We start from the raw sequence: 18,394 nt of genomic DNA, 5'->3' as shown, positions 1-18,394 counted from the left end.
GGTGTGGTTTGGTACCGTATGGATGTTCTCGTACGGTATTGCACCGTTTTGGTGTGGTTTGGTACCGTATGGATGTACTCGTACGGTATTGTACCGTTTTGGTTTGGTTTGGAACCGTACGGATGTACTCGTACGGAATTGCACTATTTTGGTGTGGTTTGGTGCCGTAACGAAGTACTCGTACGGTATTGTACCGTTCTGGTTTGGTTTGGTACCATAACGAAGTACTCGTACGGTATTGCACCGTTTTGGTGTGGTTTGGTACCGTATGGACGTACTCGTACGGTTTTGCACCGTTTTGGTGTGGTTTGGTACAGTATGGATGTACTCGTACGATATTGCACCGTTTTGGTGTGGTTTGGTTTGGTACCGTATGGATGTACTCGTACGGTATTGCACCGTTTTGGTGTGGTTTGGTACCGTAACGAAGTACTAGTACGGTATTGTACGGTTTTGGTGTGGTTTGGTACCGTAACGAAGTACTCGTACGGTATTGCACCGTTTTGGGGTGGTTTGGTACCGTATGGATGTACTCGTACGGTATTGCACCGTTTTGGTGTAGTTTGGTACCGTATCGAAGTACTCGTACGGTATTGTACCGTTTTGGTGTGGTTTGGTACCGTAACGAAGTACTCGTACGGTATTGCACCGTTTTCGTGTGGTTTGGTACCGTATGGATGTACTCGTACGGTATTGCACCGTTTCGGTGTGGTTTGGTACCGTATGGATGTACTCGTTCAGTTTTGCACCGTTTGGTGTGGGTTGGTATCGTATGGATGTACTCGTACGGTATTGCACCGTTTTGGTGTGGTTTGGTACCGTATGGATTTACTCGTACGGTATTGCACCGTTTTGGTGTCGTTTGGTACCGTATCGAAGTACTCGTACGGTATTGTACAGTTTTGTTGTGGTTTGGTACCGTAACGAAGTACTCGTACGGTCTTGCACCGTTTTGGTGTGGTTTGGTACCGTATGGATGTACTCGTACGGTATTGCACCGTTTTGGTGTGGTTTGGTACCGTATGGATGTACTCGTATAGTTTTGCACCGTTTGGTGTGGTTTTTGTGTGGTTTGGTATCGTAACGAAATACTCGTACGGTATTGAACCGTTTTGGTGTGGTTTGGTACCGTATGGATGTTCTCGTACGGTATTGCACCGTTTTGGTGTGGTTTGGTACCGTATGGATGTACTCATACGGTATTGTACCGTTTTGGTGTGGTTTGGAACCGTACGGATGTACTCGTACGGAATTGCACTATTTTGGTGTGGTTTGGTGCCGTCACGAAGTACTCGTACGGTATTGTACCGTTCTGGTTTGGTTTGGTACCATAACGAAGTACTCGTACGGTATTGCACCATTTTGTTGTGGTTTGGTACCGTATGGATGTACTCGTACGGTTTTGCACCGTTTTGGTTTGGTTTGGTACCGTATGGATGTACTCGTACGGTATTGAACCGTTTTGGTGTGGTTTGGTACCGTATGGATGTACTCGTACGGTATTGCACCGTTTTGGTGTAGTTTGGTACCGTATCGAAGTACTCGTACGGTATTGTACCGTTTTGGTGTGGTTTGGTACCGTAACGAAGTACTCGTACGGTATTGCACCGTTTTGGTGTGGTTTGGTACCGTATGGATGTACTCGTACGGTATTGCACCGTTTTGGTGTGGTTTGGTACCGTATGGATGTACTCGTACAGTTTTGCACCGTTTGGTGTGGTTTGGTACCGTATGGATGTACTCGTACGGTATTGCACCGTTTTGGTGTGGGTTGGTATCGTATGGATGTATTCGTACGGTATTGCACCGTTTTGGTGTGGTTTGGTACCGTGTGGATGTACTCGTACGGTATTGCACCGTTTTGGTGTCGTTTGGTACCGTATCGAAGTACTCGTACGGTATTGTACAGTTTTGGTGTGGTTTGGTACCGTAACGAAGTACTCGTACGGTATTGCACCGTTTTGGTGTGGTTTGGTACCGTATGGATGTACTCGTTTGGTATTGCACCGTTTTGGTGTGGTTTGGTACCGTATGGATGTACTCGTACAGTTTTGCACCGTTTGGTTCGGTATTGCACCGTTTTCGTGTGGTTTGGTACCGTATGGATGTTCTCGTACGGTATTGCACCGTTTTGGTGTGGTTTGGTACCGTACGGATGTACTCGTACGGTATTGTACCGTTTTGGTGTGGTTTGGAACCGTACGGATGTACTCGTACGGTATTGTACCGTTTTGGTGTGGTTTGGTGCCGTAACGAAGTACTCGTACGGTATTGCACCGTTCTGGTTTGGTTTGGTACCATAACGAAGTACTCGTACGGTATTGCACCGTTTTGGTGTGGTTTGGTACCGTATGGATGTACTCGTACGGTTTTGCACCGTTTTGGTGTGGTTTGGTACCGTATGGATGTACTCGTACGGTATTGCACCGTTTTGGTGTGGTTTGGTACCGAATGGATGTACTCGTACGGTATTGCACCGTTTTTGTGTGGTTTGGTACCGTAACGAAGTACTCGTACGGTATTGTACGGTTTTGGTGTGGTTTAGTACCGTATGGATGTACTCGTACGGTGTTGTACCATTTTGGTGTGGTTTGGTACCGTAACGAAGTACTCGTACGGTATTGCACAGTTTTGGTGTGGTTTGGTACCGTATGGATGTACTCGTACGGTATTGCACCGTTTTGGTGTAGTTTGGTACCGTATCGAAGTACTCGTACGGTGTTGTACCATTTTGGTGTGGTTTGGTACCGTAACAAAGTACTCGTACGGTATTGCACCGTTTTGGTGTGGTTTGGTACCGTATGGATGTACTCGTACGGTATTACACCGTTTTGGTGTGGTTTGGTACCGTATGGATGTACTCGTACAGTTTTGCACCGTTTGGTGTGGTTTGGTACCGTATGGATGTACTCGTACGGTATTGCACCGTTTTGGTGTGGGTTGGTAGCGTATGGATGTACTCGTACGGTATTGCACCGTTTTGGTGTGGTTTGGTACCGTATGGATGTACTCGTACGGTATTGCACCGTTTTGGTGTCGTTTGGTACCGTATCGAAGTACTCGTACGGTATTGTACAGTTTTGGTGTCGTTTGGTACCGTAACGAAGTACTCGTACGGTATTGCACCGTTTTGGTGTGGTTTGGTACCGTATGGATGTACTCGTACGGTATTGCACCGTTTTGGTGTGGTTTGGTACCGTATGGATGTACTCGTACAGTTTTGCACCGTTTGGTTTTGTTTGGTACCGTATGGATGTATTCGTACGGTATTGCACCGTTTTGGTGTGGTTTGGTACCGTATGGATGTACTCGTATGGTATTGCACCGTTTTGGTGTGGTTTGGTACCGTAACGAAGTACTCGTACGGTATTGTACGGTTTTGGTGTGGTTTGGTACCGTAACGAAGTACACGTACGGTATTGCACCGTTTTGGTGTGGTTTGGTACCGTATGGATGTACTCGTACGGTATTGCACTGTTTTGGTGTAGTTTGGTACCGTATCGAAGTACTCGTACGGTATTGGACCGTTTTTGGGTGGTTTGGTACCGTAACGAAGTACTCGTACGGTATTGCACCGTTTTGGTGTGGTTTGGTACCGTATGGATGTACTCGTGCGGTATTGCACCGTTTAGGTGTGATTTGGTACCGTATGGATGTACTCGTACAGTTTTGCACCGTTTGGTGTGGTTTGGTACCGTATGGATGTACTCGTACGGTATTGCACCGTTTTGGTGTGGTTTGGTACCGTAACGAAGTACTCGTACGGTATTGTACGGTTTTGGTGTGGTTTGGTACCGTAACGAAGTACTCGTACGGTATTGCACCGTTTTGGTGTGGTTTGGTACCATATGGATGTACTCGTACGGTATTGCACCGTTTTGCTGTGGTTTGGTACCGTATGGATGTACTCGTACAGTTTTGCACCGTTTGGCATTGTTTGGTACCGTATGGATGTACTCGTACGGTATTGCACCGTTTTGGGGTGGGTTGGTACCGTATGGATGTACTCGTACGGTATTGCACCGTTTTGGTGTGGTTTGGTACCGTAACGAAGTACTCGTACGGTATTGTACGGTTTTGGTGTGGTTTGGTACCGTAACGAAGTACTCGTACGGTATTGCACCGTTTTGGTGTGGTTTGGTACCGTATGGATGTACTCGTATGGTATTGCACCGTTTTGGTGTAGTTTGGTACCGTATCGAAGTACTCGTACGGTATTGTACCGTTTTTGTGTGGTTTGGTACCGTAACGAAGTACTCGTACGGTATTACACCATTTTGGTGTGGTTTGGTACCGAACGGATGTACTCGTGCGGTATTGCACCGTTTTGGTGTGGTTTGGTACCGTATGGATGTACTCGTACAGTTTTGCACCGTTTGGTGTGGTTTGGTACCGTATGGATGTACTCGTACGGTATTGCACCGTTTTGGTGTGGTTTGGTACCGTATGGATGTACTCGTACGGTATTGCACCGTTTTGGTGTGGTTTTGTACCGTAACGATGTACTCGTACGGTATTGTACGGTTTTGGTGTGGTTTGGTACCGTAACGAAGTACTCGTACGGTGTTGCACCGTTTTGGTGTGGTTTGGTTCCGTAACGAAGTACTCGTACGGTCTTGCACCGTTTTGGTGTGGTTTGGTACCGGATGGATGTACTCGTACGGTATTGCACCGTTTTGGTGTGGTTTGGCACCGTATGGATGTACTCGTACAGTTTTGCACCGTTTGGTTTTGTTTGGTACCGTATGGATGTACTCGTACGGTATTGCACCGTTTTGGTGTGGTTTGGTACCGTAACGAAGTACTCTTACGGTATTGTACGGTTTTGGTGTGGTTTGGTACCGTAACTAAGTACTCGTACGGTATTGCACCGTTTTGGTGTGGTTTGGTACCGTACGGATGTACTCGTACGGTATTGCATCGTTTTGGTGTGGTTTCGTACCGTATGGATGTACTCGTACAGTTTTGCACCGTTTGGTTTTGTTTGGTACCGTATTGATGTACTCGTACGGTATTGCACCGTTTTGGTGTGGGTTGGTATCGTATGGATGTAGTCGTACGGTTTTGCACCGTTTTGGTGTGGTTTAGTACCGTATCGAAGTATCGTACGGTATTGTACCATTTTGGTGTGGTTTGGTACCGTAACGAAGTACTCGTACGGTATTGCACCGTTTTGGTGTGGTTTGGTACCGTATGGATGTACTCGTACCGTATTGCACTGTTTTGGTGTGGTTTGGTACCGTATGGATGTACTCGTACGGTATTGCACCGTTTTGGTGTGGTTTGGTACCGTATGGATGTACTCGTACGGTATTGTACCGTTTTGGTGTGGTTTTGTACTGTAACGAAGTACTCGTACGGTATTGCTCCGTTTTGGTGTGGTTTAGAACCGTATCGAAGTACTCGTACGGTATTGCACCATTTTGGTGTGGTTTGGTACCGTATGGATGTACTCGTACGGTATTGTACCGTTTTGGTGTGGTTTGGTACCGTAACGAAGTACTCGTACGGTATTGTATCCTTTTGGTGTGGTTTGGAACCGCAACGAAGTACTCGTACGGTATTGCACCATTTTGCTGTGGTTTGGTACCGTATGGATGTTCTCGTACGGTATTGCACCGTTTTGGTGTGGTTTGGTACCGTAACGAAGTACTCGTACGGTATTGTACGGTTTTGGTGTGGTTTGGTACCGCAACGAAGTACTCGTACGGTATTGCACCGTTTTGGCGTGGTTTGGTACCGTATGGATGTACTCGTACGGTATTGCACCGTTTTGGTGTGGTTTGGTACCGTAACGAAGTACTCGTACGGTATTGTACTGTTTTGGTGTGGTTTGGTACCGTAACGAAGCACTCGTACGGTATTGCACCGTTTCGGTGTGGTTTGTTACCGTATGGATGTACTCGTACGGTATTGCACCGTTTTGATGTGGTTTGGTACCGTAAGGATGTACTCGAACAGTATTGCACCCTTTTGGTGTGGTTTGGTACCGTATGGATGTACTCGTACGGTATTGCACCATTTTGGTGTGGTTTGGTACTGTAACGAAGTACTCGTACGGTATTGTACGGTTTTAGCGTGGTTTGGTACCGTAACGAAGTACTCGTACGGTATTGCATCGTTTCGGTGTGGTTTGGTACCGTATGGATGTACTCGTACGGTATTGCACCGTTTTGGTGTGGTTTGGTACCGTATGGATGTACTCGTACGGTATTGCACCGTTTTGGTGTGGTTTGGTACCGTAGAGATATACTCGTACGGTATTGCACCGTTTTGGTGTGGTTTGGTACCGTATGGATGTTCTCGTACGGTATTCCACCATTTTGGTGTGGTTTGGTACGGTACGGATGTACTCGTACGGTTTTGCACCGTTTAGGTGTGGTTTGGTACCGTAGGGATGTACTCGTACGGTATTGCACCGTTTTGGTGTGGTTTAGTACCGTATGGATGTACTTGTACGGTATTGCACCGTTTTGGCGTGGTTTGGTACCGTATGGATGTACTCGTACAGTTTTGCACCGTTTGGTTTTGTTTGGTACCGTATGGATGTACTCGTACAGTATTGCACCGTTTTGGTGTGGGTTGGTATCGTATGGATGTACTCGTACGGTTTTGCACCGTTTTGGTGTGGTTATGTACCGTATCGAAGTATCGTACGGTATTGTACCGTTTTGGTGTGGTTTGGTACCGTAACGAAGTACTCGTACAGTATTGCACCGTTTTGGTGTGGTTTGGTACCGTATGGATGTACTCGTACGGTATTGCACCGTTTTGGTGTGGGTTGGTAACGTATGGATGTACTCGTACGGTATTGCACCATTTTGGTGTGGTTTGGTACCGTATGGATGGACTCGTACGGTATTGCACCGTTTTGGTGTCGTTTGGTACCATATCGAAGTACTCGTACGGTATTGTACAGTTTTGGTGTGGTTTGGTACCGTAACGAAGTACTCGTACGGTATTGCACCGTTTTGGTGTGGTTTGGTACCTTATGGATGTACTCGTACAGTTTTGCACCGTTTGGTTTTGTTTGGTACCGTATGGATGTACTCGTACGGTATTGCACCGTTTTGGTGTGGTTTGGTACCGTATGGATGTACTCGTACGGTATTGCACCGTTTTGGTGTGGTTTGGTACCGTAACGAAGTACTCGTACGGTATTGTACGGTTTTGGTGTGGTTTTGTACCGTAACGAAGTACTCGTACGGTATTGCACCGTTTTGGTGAGGTTTGGTACCGTATGGATGTACTCGTACGGTATTGCACCGTTTTGCTGTGGTTTGGTACCGTATGGATGTACTCGTACAGTTTTGCACCGTTTGGTTTTGTTTGGTACCGTATGGATGTACTCGTACGGTATTGCACCGTTTTGGTGTGGGTTGGTATCGTATGGATGTACTCGTACGGTTTTGCACCGTTGTGGTGTGGTTTGGTACCGTATCGAACTATCGTACGGTATTGTACCGTTTTGGTGTGGTTTGGTACCGTAACGAAGTACTCGTACGGTATTGCACCGTTTTTGTGTGGTTTGGTACCGTATGGATGTACTCGTACGGTTTTGCACCGTTTTGGTGTGGTTTGGTACCGTATCGAAGTATCGTACGGTATTGTACCGTTTTGGTGTGGTTTGGTACCGTAACGAAGTACTCGTACAGTATTGCACCGTTTTGGTGTGGTTTGGTACCGTATGGATGTACTCGTACGGTATTGCACCGTTTTGGTGTGGGTTGGTAACGTATGGATGTACTCGTACGGTATTGCACCATTTTGGTGTGGTTTGGTACCGTATGGATGGACTCGTACGGTATTGCACCGTTTTGGTGTCGTTTGGTACCATATCGAAGTACTCGTACGGTATTGTACAGTTTTGGTGTGGTTTGGTACCGTAACGAAGTACTCGTACGGTATTGCACCGTTTTGGTGTGGTTTGGTACCGTATGGATGTACTCGTACAGTTTTGCACCGTTTGGTTTTGTTTGGTACCGTATGGATGTACTCGTACGGTATTGCACCGTTTTGGTGTGGTTTGGTACCGTATGGATGTACTCGACGGTATTGCACCGTTTTGGTGTGGTTTGGTACCGTAACGAATTACTCGTACGGTATTGTACGGTTTTGGTGTGGTTTTGTACCGTAACGAAGTACTCGTACGGTATTGCACCGTTTTGGTGTGGTTTGGTACCGTATGGATGTACTCGTACGGTATTGCACCGTTTTGGTGTGGTTTGGTACCGTAACGAAGTACTCGTACGGTATTGTACGGTTTTGGTGTGGTTTTGTACCGTAACGAAGTACTCGTACGGTATTGCACCGTTTTGGTGTGGTTTGGTACCGTATGGATGTACTCGTACGGTATTGCACCGTTTTGCTGTGGTTTGGTACCGTATGGATGTACTCGTACAGTTTTGCACCGTTTGGTTTTGTTTGGTACCGTATGGATGTACTCGTACGGTATTGCACCGTTTTGGTGTGGGTTGGTATCGTATGGATGTACTCGTACGGTTTTGCACCGTTGTGGTGTGGTTTGGTACCGTATCGAACTATCGTACGGTATTGTACCGTTTTGGTGTGGTTTGGTACCGTAACGAAGTACTCGTACGGTATTGCACCGTTTTGGTGTGGTTTGGTACCGTATGGATGTACTCGTACGGTTTTGCACCGTTTTGGTGTGGTTTGGTACCGTATCGAAGTATCGTACGGTATTGTACCGTTTTGGTGTGGTTTGGTACCGTAACGAAGTACTCGTATAGTATTGCACCGTTTTGGTGTGGTTTGGTACCGTATGGATGTACTCGTACGGTATTGCACCGTTTTGGTGTGGGTATGTAACGTATGGATTTACTCGTACGGTATTGCACCATTTTGGTGTGGTTTGGTACCGTATGGATGGACTCGTACGGTATTGCACCGTTTTGGTGTCGTTTGGTACCATATCGAAGTACTCGTACGGTATTGTACAGTTTTGGTGTGGTTTGGTACCGTAACGAAGTACTCGTATTGTATTGCACCGTTTTGGTGTGGTTTGGTACCGTATGGATGTACTCGTACAGTTTTGCACCGTTTGGTTTTGTTTGGTACCGTATGGATGTACTCGTACGGTATTGCACCGTTTTGGTGTGGTTTGGTACCGTATGGATGTACTCGTACGGTATTGCACCGTTTTGGTGTGGTTTGGTACCGTAACGAAGTACTCGTACGGTATTGTACGGTTTTGGTGTGGTTTTGTACCGTAACGAAGTACTCGTACGGTATTGCACCGTTTTGGTGTGGTTTGGTACCGTATGGATGTACTCGTACGGTATTGCACCGTTTTGCTGTGGTTTGGTACCGTATGAAGGTACTCGTACAGTTTTGCACCGTTTGATTTTGTTTGGTACCGTATGGATGTACTCGTACGGTATTGCACCGTTTTGGTGTGGGTTGGTATCGTATGGATGTACTCGTACGGTTTTGCACCGTTGTGGTGTGGTTTGGTACCGTATCGAACTATCGTACGGTATTGTACCGTTTTGGTGTGGTTTGGTACCGTAACGAAGTACTCGTACGGTATTGCACCGTTTTGGTGTGGTTTGGTACCGTATGGATGTACTCGTACGGTATTGCACCGTTTTGGTGTGGTTTGGTACCGTAACGAAGTACTCGTACGGTATTTTACGGTTTTGGTGTGGTTTGGTACCGTAACGAAGTACTCGTACGGTATTACACCGTTTTGGTGTGGTTTGGTACCGTATGGATGTACTCGTACGGTTTTGCACCGTTTTGGTGTGGTTTGGTACCGTATGGATGTACTCGTACGGTATTGCACCGTTTTGGTGTGGTTTGGTACCGTATGGATGTACTCGTACGGTATTGCACCGTTTTGGTGTGGTTTGGTACCGTAACGAAGTACTCGTACGGTATTGTACGGTTTTGGTGTGGTTTGGTACCGTAACGAAGTACTCGTACGGTATTGCACCGTTTTGGTGTGGTTTGGTACCGTATGGATGTACTCGTACGGTATTGCACCGTTTTGGTGTAGTTTGGTACCGTATCGAAGTACTCGTACGGTGTTGTACCATTTTGGTGTGGTTTGGTACCGTAACGAAGTACTCGTACGGTATTGCACCGTTTTGGTGTGGTTTGGTACCGTATGGATGTACTCGTACGGTATTGCACCGTTTTGGTGTGGTTTGGTACCGTATGGATGTACTCGTACAGTTTTGCACCGTTTGGTGTGGTTTGGTACCGTATGGATGTACTCGTACGGTAGTGCACCATTTTCGTGTGGGTTGGTATCGTATGGAAGTACTCGTACGGTACTGCACCGTTTTGGTGTGGTTTGGTACCGTATCGAAGTATCGTACGGTATTGTACCGTTTTGGTGTGGTTTGGTACCGTAACGAAGTACTCGTACGGTATTGCACCGTTTTGGTGTGGTTTGGTACCGTATGGATGTACTCGTACGGTTTTGCACCGTTTTGGTGTGGTTTGGTACCGTATCGAAGTATCGTACGGTATTGTACCGTTTTGGTGTGGTTTGGTACCGTAACGAAGTACTCGTACAGTATTGCACCGTTTTGGTGTGGTTTGGTACCGTATGGATGTACTCGTACGGTATTGCACCGTTTTGGTGTGGGTTGGTAACGTATGGATGTACTCGTACGGTATTGCACCATTTTGGTGTGGTTTGGTACCGTATGGATGGACTCGTACGGTATTGCACCGTTTTGGTGTCGTTTGGTACCATATCGAAGTACTCGTACGGTATTGTACAGTTTTGGTGTGGTTTGGTACCGTAACGAAGTACTCGTACGGTATTGCACCGTTTTGGTGTGGTTTGGTACCGTATGGATGTACTCGTACAGTTTTGCACCGTTTGGTTTTGTTTGGTACCGTATGGATGTACTCGTACGGTATTGCACCGTTTTGGTGTGGTTTGGTACCGTATGGATGTACTCGTACGGTATTGCACCGTTTTGGTGTGGTTTGGTACCGTAACGAATTACTCGTACGGTATTGTACGGTTTTGGTGTGGTTTTGTACCGTAACGAAGTACTCGTACGGTATTGCACCGTTTTGGTGTGGTTTGGTACCGTATGGATGTACTCGTACGGTATTGCACCGTTTTGGTGTGGTTTGGTACCGTAACGAAGTACTCGTACGGTATTGTACGGTTTTGGTGTGGTTTTGTACCGTAACGAAGTACTCGTACGGTATTGCACCGTTTTGGTGTGGTTTGCTACCGTATGGATGTACTCGTACGGTATTGCACCGTTTTGCTGTGGTTTGGTACCGTATGGATGTACTCGTACAGTTTTGCACCGTTTGGTTTTGTTTGGTACCGTATGGATGTACTCGTACGGTATTGCACCGTTTTGGTGTGGGTTGGTATCGTATGGATGTACTCGTACGGTTTTGCACCGTTGTGGTGTGGTTTGGTACCGTATCGAACTATCGTACGGTATTGTACCGTTTTGGTGTGGTTTGGTACCGTAACGAAGTACTCGTACGGTATTGCACCGTTTTGGTGTGGTTTGGTACCGTATGGATGTACTCGTACGGTTTTGCACCGTTTTGGTGTGGTTTGGTACCGTATCGAAGTATCGTACGGTATTGTACCGTTTTGGTGTGGTTTGGTACCGTAACGAAGTACTCGTACAGTATTGCACCGTTTTGGTGTGGTTTGGTACCGTATGGATGTACTCGTACGGTATTGCACCGTTTTGGTGTGGGTTGGTAACGTATGGATTTACTCGTACGGTATTGCACCATTTTGGTGTGGTTTGGTACCGTATGGATGGACTCGTACGGTATTGCACCGTTTTGGTGTCGTTTGGTACCATATCGAAGTACTCGTACGGTATTGTACAGTTTTGGTGTGGTTTGGTACCGTAACGAAGTACTCGTACGGTATTGCACAGTTTTGGTGTGGTTTGGTACCGTATGGATGTACTCGTACAGTTTTGCACCGTTTGGTTTTGTTTGGTACCGTATGGATGTACTCGTACGGTATTGCACCGTTTTGGTGTGGTTTGGTACCGTATGGATGTACTCGTACGGTATTGCACCGTTTTGGTGTGGTTTGGTACCGTAACGAAGTACTCGTACGGTATTGTACGGTTTTGGTGTGGTTTTGTACCGTAACGAAGTACTCGTACGGTATTGCACCGTTTTGGTGTGGTTTGGTACCGTATGGATGTACTCGTACGGTATTGCACCGTTTTGCTGTGGTTTGGTACCGTATGAAGGTACTCGTACAGTTTTGCACCGTTTGATTTTGTTTGGTACCGTATGGATGTACTCGTACGGTATTGCACCGTTTTGGTGTGGGTTGGTATCGTATGGATGTACTCGTACGGTTTTGCACCGTTGTGGTGTGGTTTGGTACCGTATCGAACTATCGTACGGTATTGTACCGTTTTGGTGTGGTTTGGTACCGTAACGAAGTACTCGTACGGTATTGCACCGTTTTGGTGTGGTTTGGTACCGTATGGATGTACTCGTACGGTATTGCACCGTTTTGGTGTGGTTTGGTACCGTAACGAAGTACTCGTACGGTATTGTACGGTTTTGGTGTGGTTTGGTACCGTAACGAAGTACTCGTACGGTATTACACCGTTTTGGTGTGGTTTGGTACCGTATGGATGTACTCGTACGGTTTTGCACCGTTTTGGTGTGGTTTGGTACCGTATGGATGTACTCGTACGGTATTGCACCGTTTTGGTGTGGTTTGGTACCGTATGGATGTACTCGTACGGTATTGCACCGTTTTGGTGTGGTTTGGTACCGTAACGAAGTACTCGTACGGTATTGTACGGTTTTGGTGTGGTTTGGTACCGTAACGAAGTACTCGTACGGTATTGCACCGTTTTGGTGTGGTTTGGTACCGTATGGATGTACTCGTACGGTATTGCACCGTTTTGGTGTAGTTTGGTACCGTATCGAAGTACTCGTACGGTGTTGTACCATTTTGGTGTGGTTTGGTACCGTAACGAAGTACTCGTACGGTATTACACCGTTTTGGTGTGGTTTGGTACCGTATGGATGTACTCGTACGGTTTTGCACCGTTTTGGTGTGGTTTGGTACCGTATGGATGTACTCGTACGGTATTGCACCGTTTTGGTGTGGTTTGGTACCGTAACGAAGTACTCGTACGGTATTGTACGGTTTTGGTGTGGTTTGGTACCGTAACGAAGTACTCGTACGGTATTACACCGTTTTGGTGTGGTTTGGTACCGTATGGATGTACTCGTACAGTTTTGCACCGTTTGGTGTGGTTTGGTACCGTATGGATGTACTCGTACGGTAGTGCACCATTTTCGTGTGGGTTGGTATCGTATGGAAGTACTCGTACGGTACTGCACCGTTTTGGTGTGGTTTGGTACCGTATCGAAGTATCGTACGGTATTGTACCGTTTTGGTGTGGTTTGGTACCGTAACGAAGTACTCGTACGGTATTGCACCGTTTTTGTGTGGTTTGGTACCGTATGGATGTACTCGTACGGTATTGCACCGTTTTGGTGTGGTTTGGTACCGTACGGATGTACTCGTACGGTATTGTACCGTTTTGGTGTGGTTTGGTACCGTAACGAAGTACACGTACGGTATTGCACCGTTTTGGTGTGGTTTGGTACCGTATGGATGTACTCGTACGGTATTGCACTGTTTTGGTGTAGTTTGGTACCGTATCGAAGTACTCGTATGGTGTTGTACCGTTTTTGGGTGGTTTGGTACCGTAACGAAGTACTCGTACGGTATTGCACCGTTTTGGTGTGTGGTTTGGTACCGTATGGATGTACTCGTGAGGTATTGCACCGTTTAGGTGTGATTTGGTACCGTATGGATGTACTCGTATAGTTTTGCACCGTTTGGTGTGGTTTGGTACCGTATGGATGTACTCGTACGGTATTGCACCGTTTCGGTGTGGTTTGGAACCGTATGGATGTACTCGTACGGTATTGCACCGTTTTGGTGTGGTTTGGTACCGTAACGAAGTACTCGTACGGTATTGTACGGTTTTGGTGTGGTTTGGTACCGTAACGAAGTACTCGTACGGTATTGCACCGTTTTGGTGTGGTTTGGTACCGTATGGATGTACTCGTACGGTATTGCACCGTTTTGGTGTAGTTTGGTACCGTATCGAAGTACTCGTACGGTGTTGTACCATTTTGGTGTGGTTTGGTACCGTAACGAAGTACTCGTACGGTATTGCACCGTTTTGGTGTGGTTTGGTACCGTATGGATGTACTCGTACGGTATTGCACCGTTTTGGTGTGGTTTGGTACCGTATGGATGTACTCGTACAGTTTTGCACCGTTTGGTGTGGTTTGGTACCGTATGGATGTACTCGTACGGTAGTGCACCATTTTCGTGTGGGTTGGTATCGTATGGAAGTACTCGTACGGTACTGCACCGTTTTGGTGTGGTTTGGTACCGTATCGAAGTATCGTACGGTATTGTACCGTTTTGGTGTGGTTTGGTACCGTAACGAAGTACTCGTACGGTATTGCACCGTTTTTGTGTGGTTTGGTACCGTATGGATGTACTCGTACGGTATTGCACCGTTTTGGTGTGGTTTGGTACCGTACGGATGTACTCGTACGGTATTGTACCGTTTTGGTGTGGTTTGGTACCGTAACGAAGTACACGTACGGTATTGCACCGTTTTGGTGTGGTTTGGTACCGTATGGATGTACTCGTACGGTATTGCACTGTTTTGGTGTAGTTTGGTACCGTATCGAAGTACTCGTATGGTGTTGTACCGTTTTTGGGTGGTTTGGTACCGTAACGAAGTACTCGTACGGTATTGCACCGTTTTGGTGTGTGGTTTGGTACCGTATGGATGTACTCGTGAGGTATTGCACCGTTTAGGTGTGATTTGGTACCGTATGGATGTACTCGTATAGTTTTGCACCGTTTGGTGTGGTTTGGTACCGTATGGATGTACTCGTACGGTATTGCACCGTTTCGGTGTGGTTTGGAACCGTATGGATGTACTCGTACGGTATTGCACCGTTTTGGTGTGGTTTGGTACCGTAACGAAGTACTCGTACGGTATTGTACGGTTTTGGTGTGGTTTGGTACCGTAACGAAGTACTCGTACGGTATTGCACCGTTTTGGTGTGGTTTGGTACCGTATGGATGTACTCGTACGGTATTGCACCGTTTTGCTGTGGTTTGGTACCGTATGGATGTACTCGTACAGTTTTGCACCGTTTGGTTTTGTTTGGTACCGTATGGATGTACTCGTACGGTATTGCACCGTTTTGGTGTGGGTTGGTATCGTACGGATGTAATCATACGGTTTTGCACCGTTTTGGTGTGGTTTGGTACCGTATCGAAGTATCGTACGGTATTGCACCGTTTTGGTGTGGTTTGGTACCGTATGGATGTACTCGTACAGTATTGCACCGTTTTGGTGTGGTTTGGTACCGTAACGAAGTACTCGTACGGTATTGCACCGTTTTGGTGTGGTTTAGTACCGTATGGATGTACTCGTACGGTATTGCACCGTTTTGGTGTAGTTTGGTACCGTATCGAAGTACTCGTACGATATTGTACCGTTTTTGTGTGGTTTGGTACCGTAACGAAGTACTCGTACGGTATTACACCGTTTTGGTGTGGTTTGGTACCGAACGGATGTACTCGTGCGGTATTGCTCCGTTTTGGTGTGGTTTGGTACCGTATGGATGTACTCGTACAGTTTTGCACCGTTTGGTGTGGTTTGGTACCGTATGGATGTACTCGTACGGTATTGCACCGTTTTGGTGTGGTTTGGTACCGTAACGAAGTACTCGTACGGTATTGTATCCTTTTGGTGTGGTTTGGAACCGCAACGAAGTACTCGTACGGTATTGCACCATTTTGCTGTGGTTTGGTACCGTATGGATATTCTCGTACGGTATTGCACCGTTTTGGTGTGGTTTGGTACCGTAACGAAGTACTCGTACGGTATTGTACGGTTTAAGTGTGGTTTGGTACCGCAACGAAGTACTCGTACGGTATTGCACCGTTTTGGTGTGGTTTGGTACCGTATGGATGTACTCGTACGGTATTGCACCATTTTGGTGTGGTTTGGTACCGTAACGAAGTACTCGTACGGTATTGAACGGTTTTGGTGTGGTTTGGTACCATAACGAAGTACTCGTACGGTATTGCACCGTTTCGGTGCGGTTTGGTACCGTATGGATGTACTCGTACGGTATTGCACCGTTTTGGTGTGGTTTGGTACCGTATGGATGTACTCGTACGGTATTGTACTGTTTTGGTGTGGTTTGGTACCGTAACGAAGCACTCGTACGGTATTGCACCGTTTCGGTGTGGTTTGTTACCGTATGGATGTACTCGTACGGTATTGCACCGTTTTGATGTGGTTTGGTACCGTAAGGATGTACTCGTACGGTATTGCACCCTTTTGGTGTGGTTTGGTACCGTATGGATGTACTCGTACGGTATTGCACCATTTTGGTGTGGTTTGGTACCGTAACGAAGTACTCGTACGGTATTGTACGGTTTTGGTGTGGTTTGGTACCATAACGAAGTACTCGTACGGTATTGCACCGTTTCGGTGTGGTTTGGTACCGTATGGATGTACGCGTACGGTATTGCACCGTTTTGGTGTGGTTTGGTACCGTATGGATGTACTCGTACGGTATTGCACCGTTTTGGTGTGGTTTGGTACCGTAGGGATATACTCGTACGGTATTGCTCCGTTTTGGTGTGGTTTGGAACCGTATCGAAGTACTCGTACGATATTGCACCGATTTGGTGTGGTTTGGTACCGTATGGATGTACTCGTACGGTATTGTACCGTTTTGGTGTGGTTTGGTACCGTAACGAAGTACTCGTACGGTATTGTATCCTTTTGGTGTGGTTTGGAACCGCAACGAAGTACTCGTACGGTATTGCACCATTTTGCTGTGGTTTGGTACCGTATGGATGTTCTCGTACGGTATTGCACCGTTTTGGTGTGGTTTGGTACCGTAACGAAGTACTCGTACGGTATTGTACGGTTTTGGTGTGGTTTGGTACCGCAACGAAGTACTCGTACGGTATTGAACCGTTTGGTGTGGTTTGGTACCGTATGGATGTACTCGTACGGTATTGCCCCCTTTTGGTGTGGTTTGGTACCGTATGGATGTACTCGTACGGTATTGCACCATTTTGGTGTGGTTTGGTACCGTAACGAAGTACTCGTACGGTATTGTACGGTTTTGGTGTGGTTTGGTACCATAACGAAGTACTCGTACGGTATTGCACCGTTTCGGTGTGGTTTGGTACCGTATGGATGTACTCGTACGGTATTGCACCGTTTTGGTGTGGTTTGGTACCGTATGGATGTTCTCGTACGGTATTGCACCGTTTTGGTGTGGTTTGGTACCGTAGGGATATACTCGTACGGTATTGCACCGTTTTGGTGTGGTTTGGTACCGTATGGATGTACTCGTACGGTATTGCACCGTTTTGGTGTGGTTTGGTACCGTACGGATGTACTCGTACGGTTTTGCACCGTTTAGGTGTGGTTTGGTACCGTAGGGATGTACTCGTACGGTATTGCACCGTTTTGGCGTGGTTTGGTACCGTATGGATGTACTCGTACAGTTTTGCACCGTTTGGTTTTGTTTGGTACCGTATGGATGTACTCGTACAGTATTGCACCGTTTTGGTGTGGGTTGGTATCGTATGGATGTACTCGTACGGTTTTGCACCATTTTGGTGTGGTTTGGTACCGTATCGAAGTATCGTACGGTACTGTACCGTTTTGGTGTGGTTTGGTACCGTAACGAAGTACTCGTACGGTATTGCACCGTTTTGGTGTGGTTTGGTACCGTATGGATGTACTCGTACGGTATTGCACCGTTTTGGTGTAGTTTGGTACCGTATCGAAGTACTCGTACGGTATTGTACCGTTTTTGTGTGGTTTGGTACCGTAACGAAGTACTTGTACGGTATTTGACCGTTTTGGTGTGGTTTGGTACCGTATGGATGTACTCGTGCGGTATTGCACCGTTTTGGTGTGATTTGGTACCGTATGGATGTACTCGTACAGTTTTGCACAGTTTGGTGTGGTTTGGTACCGTATGGATGTACTCGTACGGTATTGCACCGTTTTTGGGTGGTTTGGTACCGTATGGATGTACTCGTACGGTATTGCACCGTTTTGGCGTGGTTTGGTACCGTATGGATGACTTGTACAGTTTTGCACCGTTTGGTTTTGTTTGGTACCGTATGGATGTACTCGTACAGTATTGCACCGTTTTGGTGTGGGTTGGTATCGTATGGATGTTCTCGTACGGTTTTGCACCGTTTTGGTGTGGTTTGGTACCGTATCGAAGTATCGTACGGTATTGTACCGTTTTGGTGTGGTTTGGTACCGTAACGAAGTACTCGTACGGTATTGCACCGTTTTGGTGT

The sequence above is a fragment of the Rhododendron vialii genome, chromosome 6a, assembly GCF_030253575.1.
Source record: "Rhododendron vialii isolate Sample 1 chromosome 6a, ASM3025357v1".
Classification (NCBI taxonomy): domain Eukaryota; kingdom Viridiplantae; phylum Streptophyta; class Magnoliopsida; order Ericales; family Ericaceae; genus Rhododendron; species Rhododendron vialii.
Note: the sequence above shows the minus strand (reverse complement) of the source record.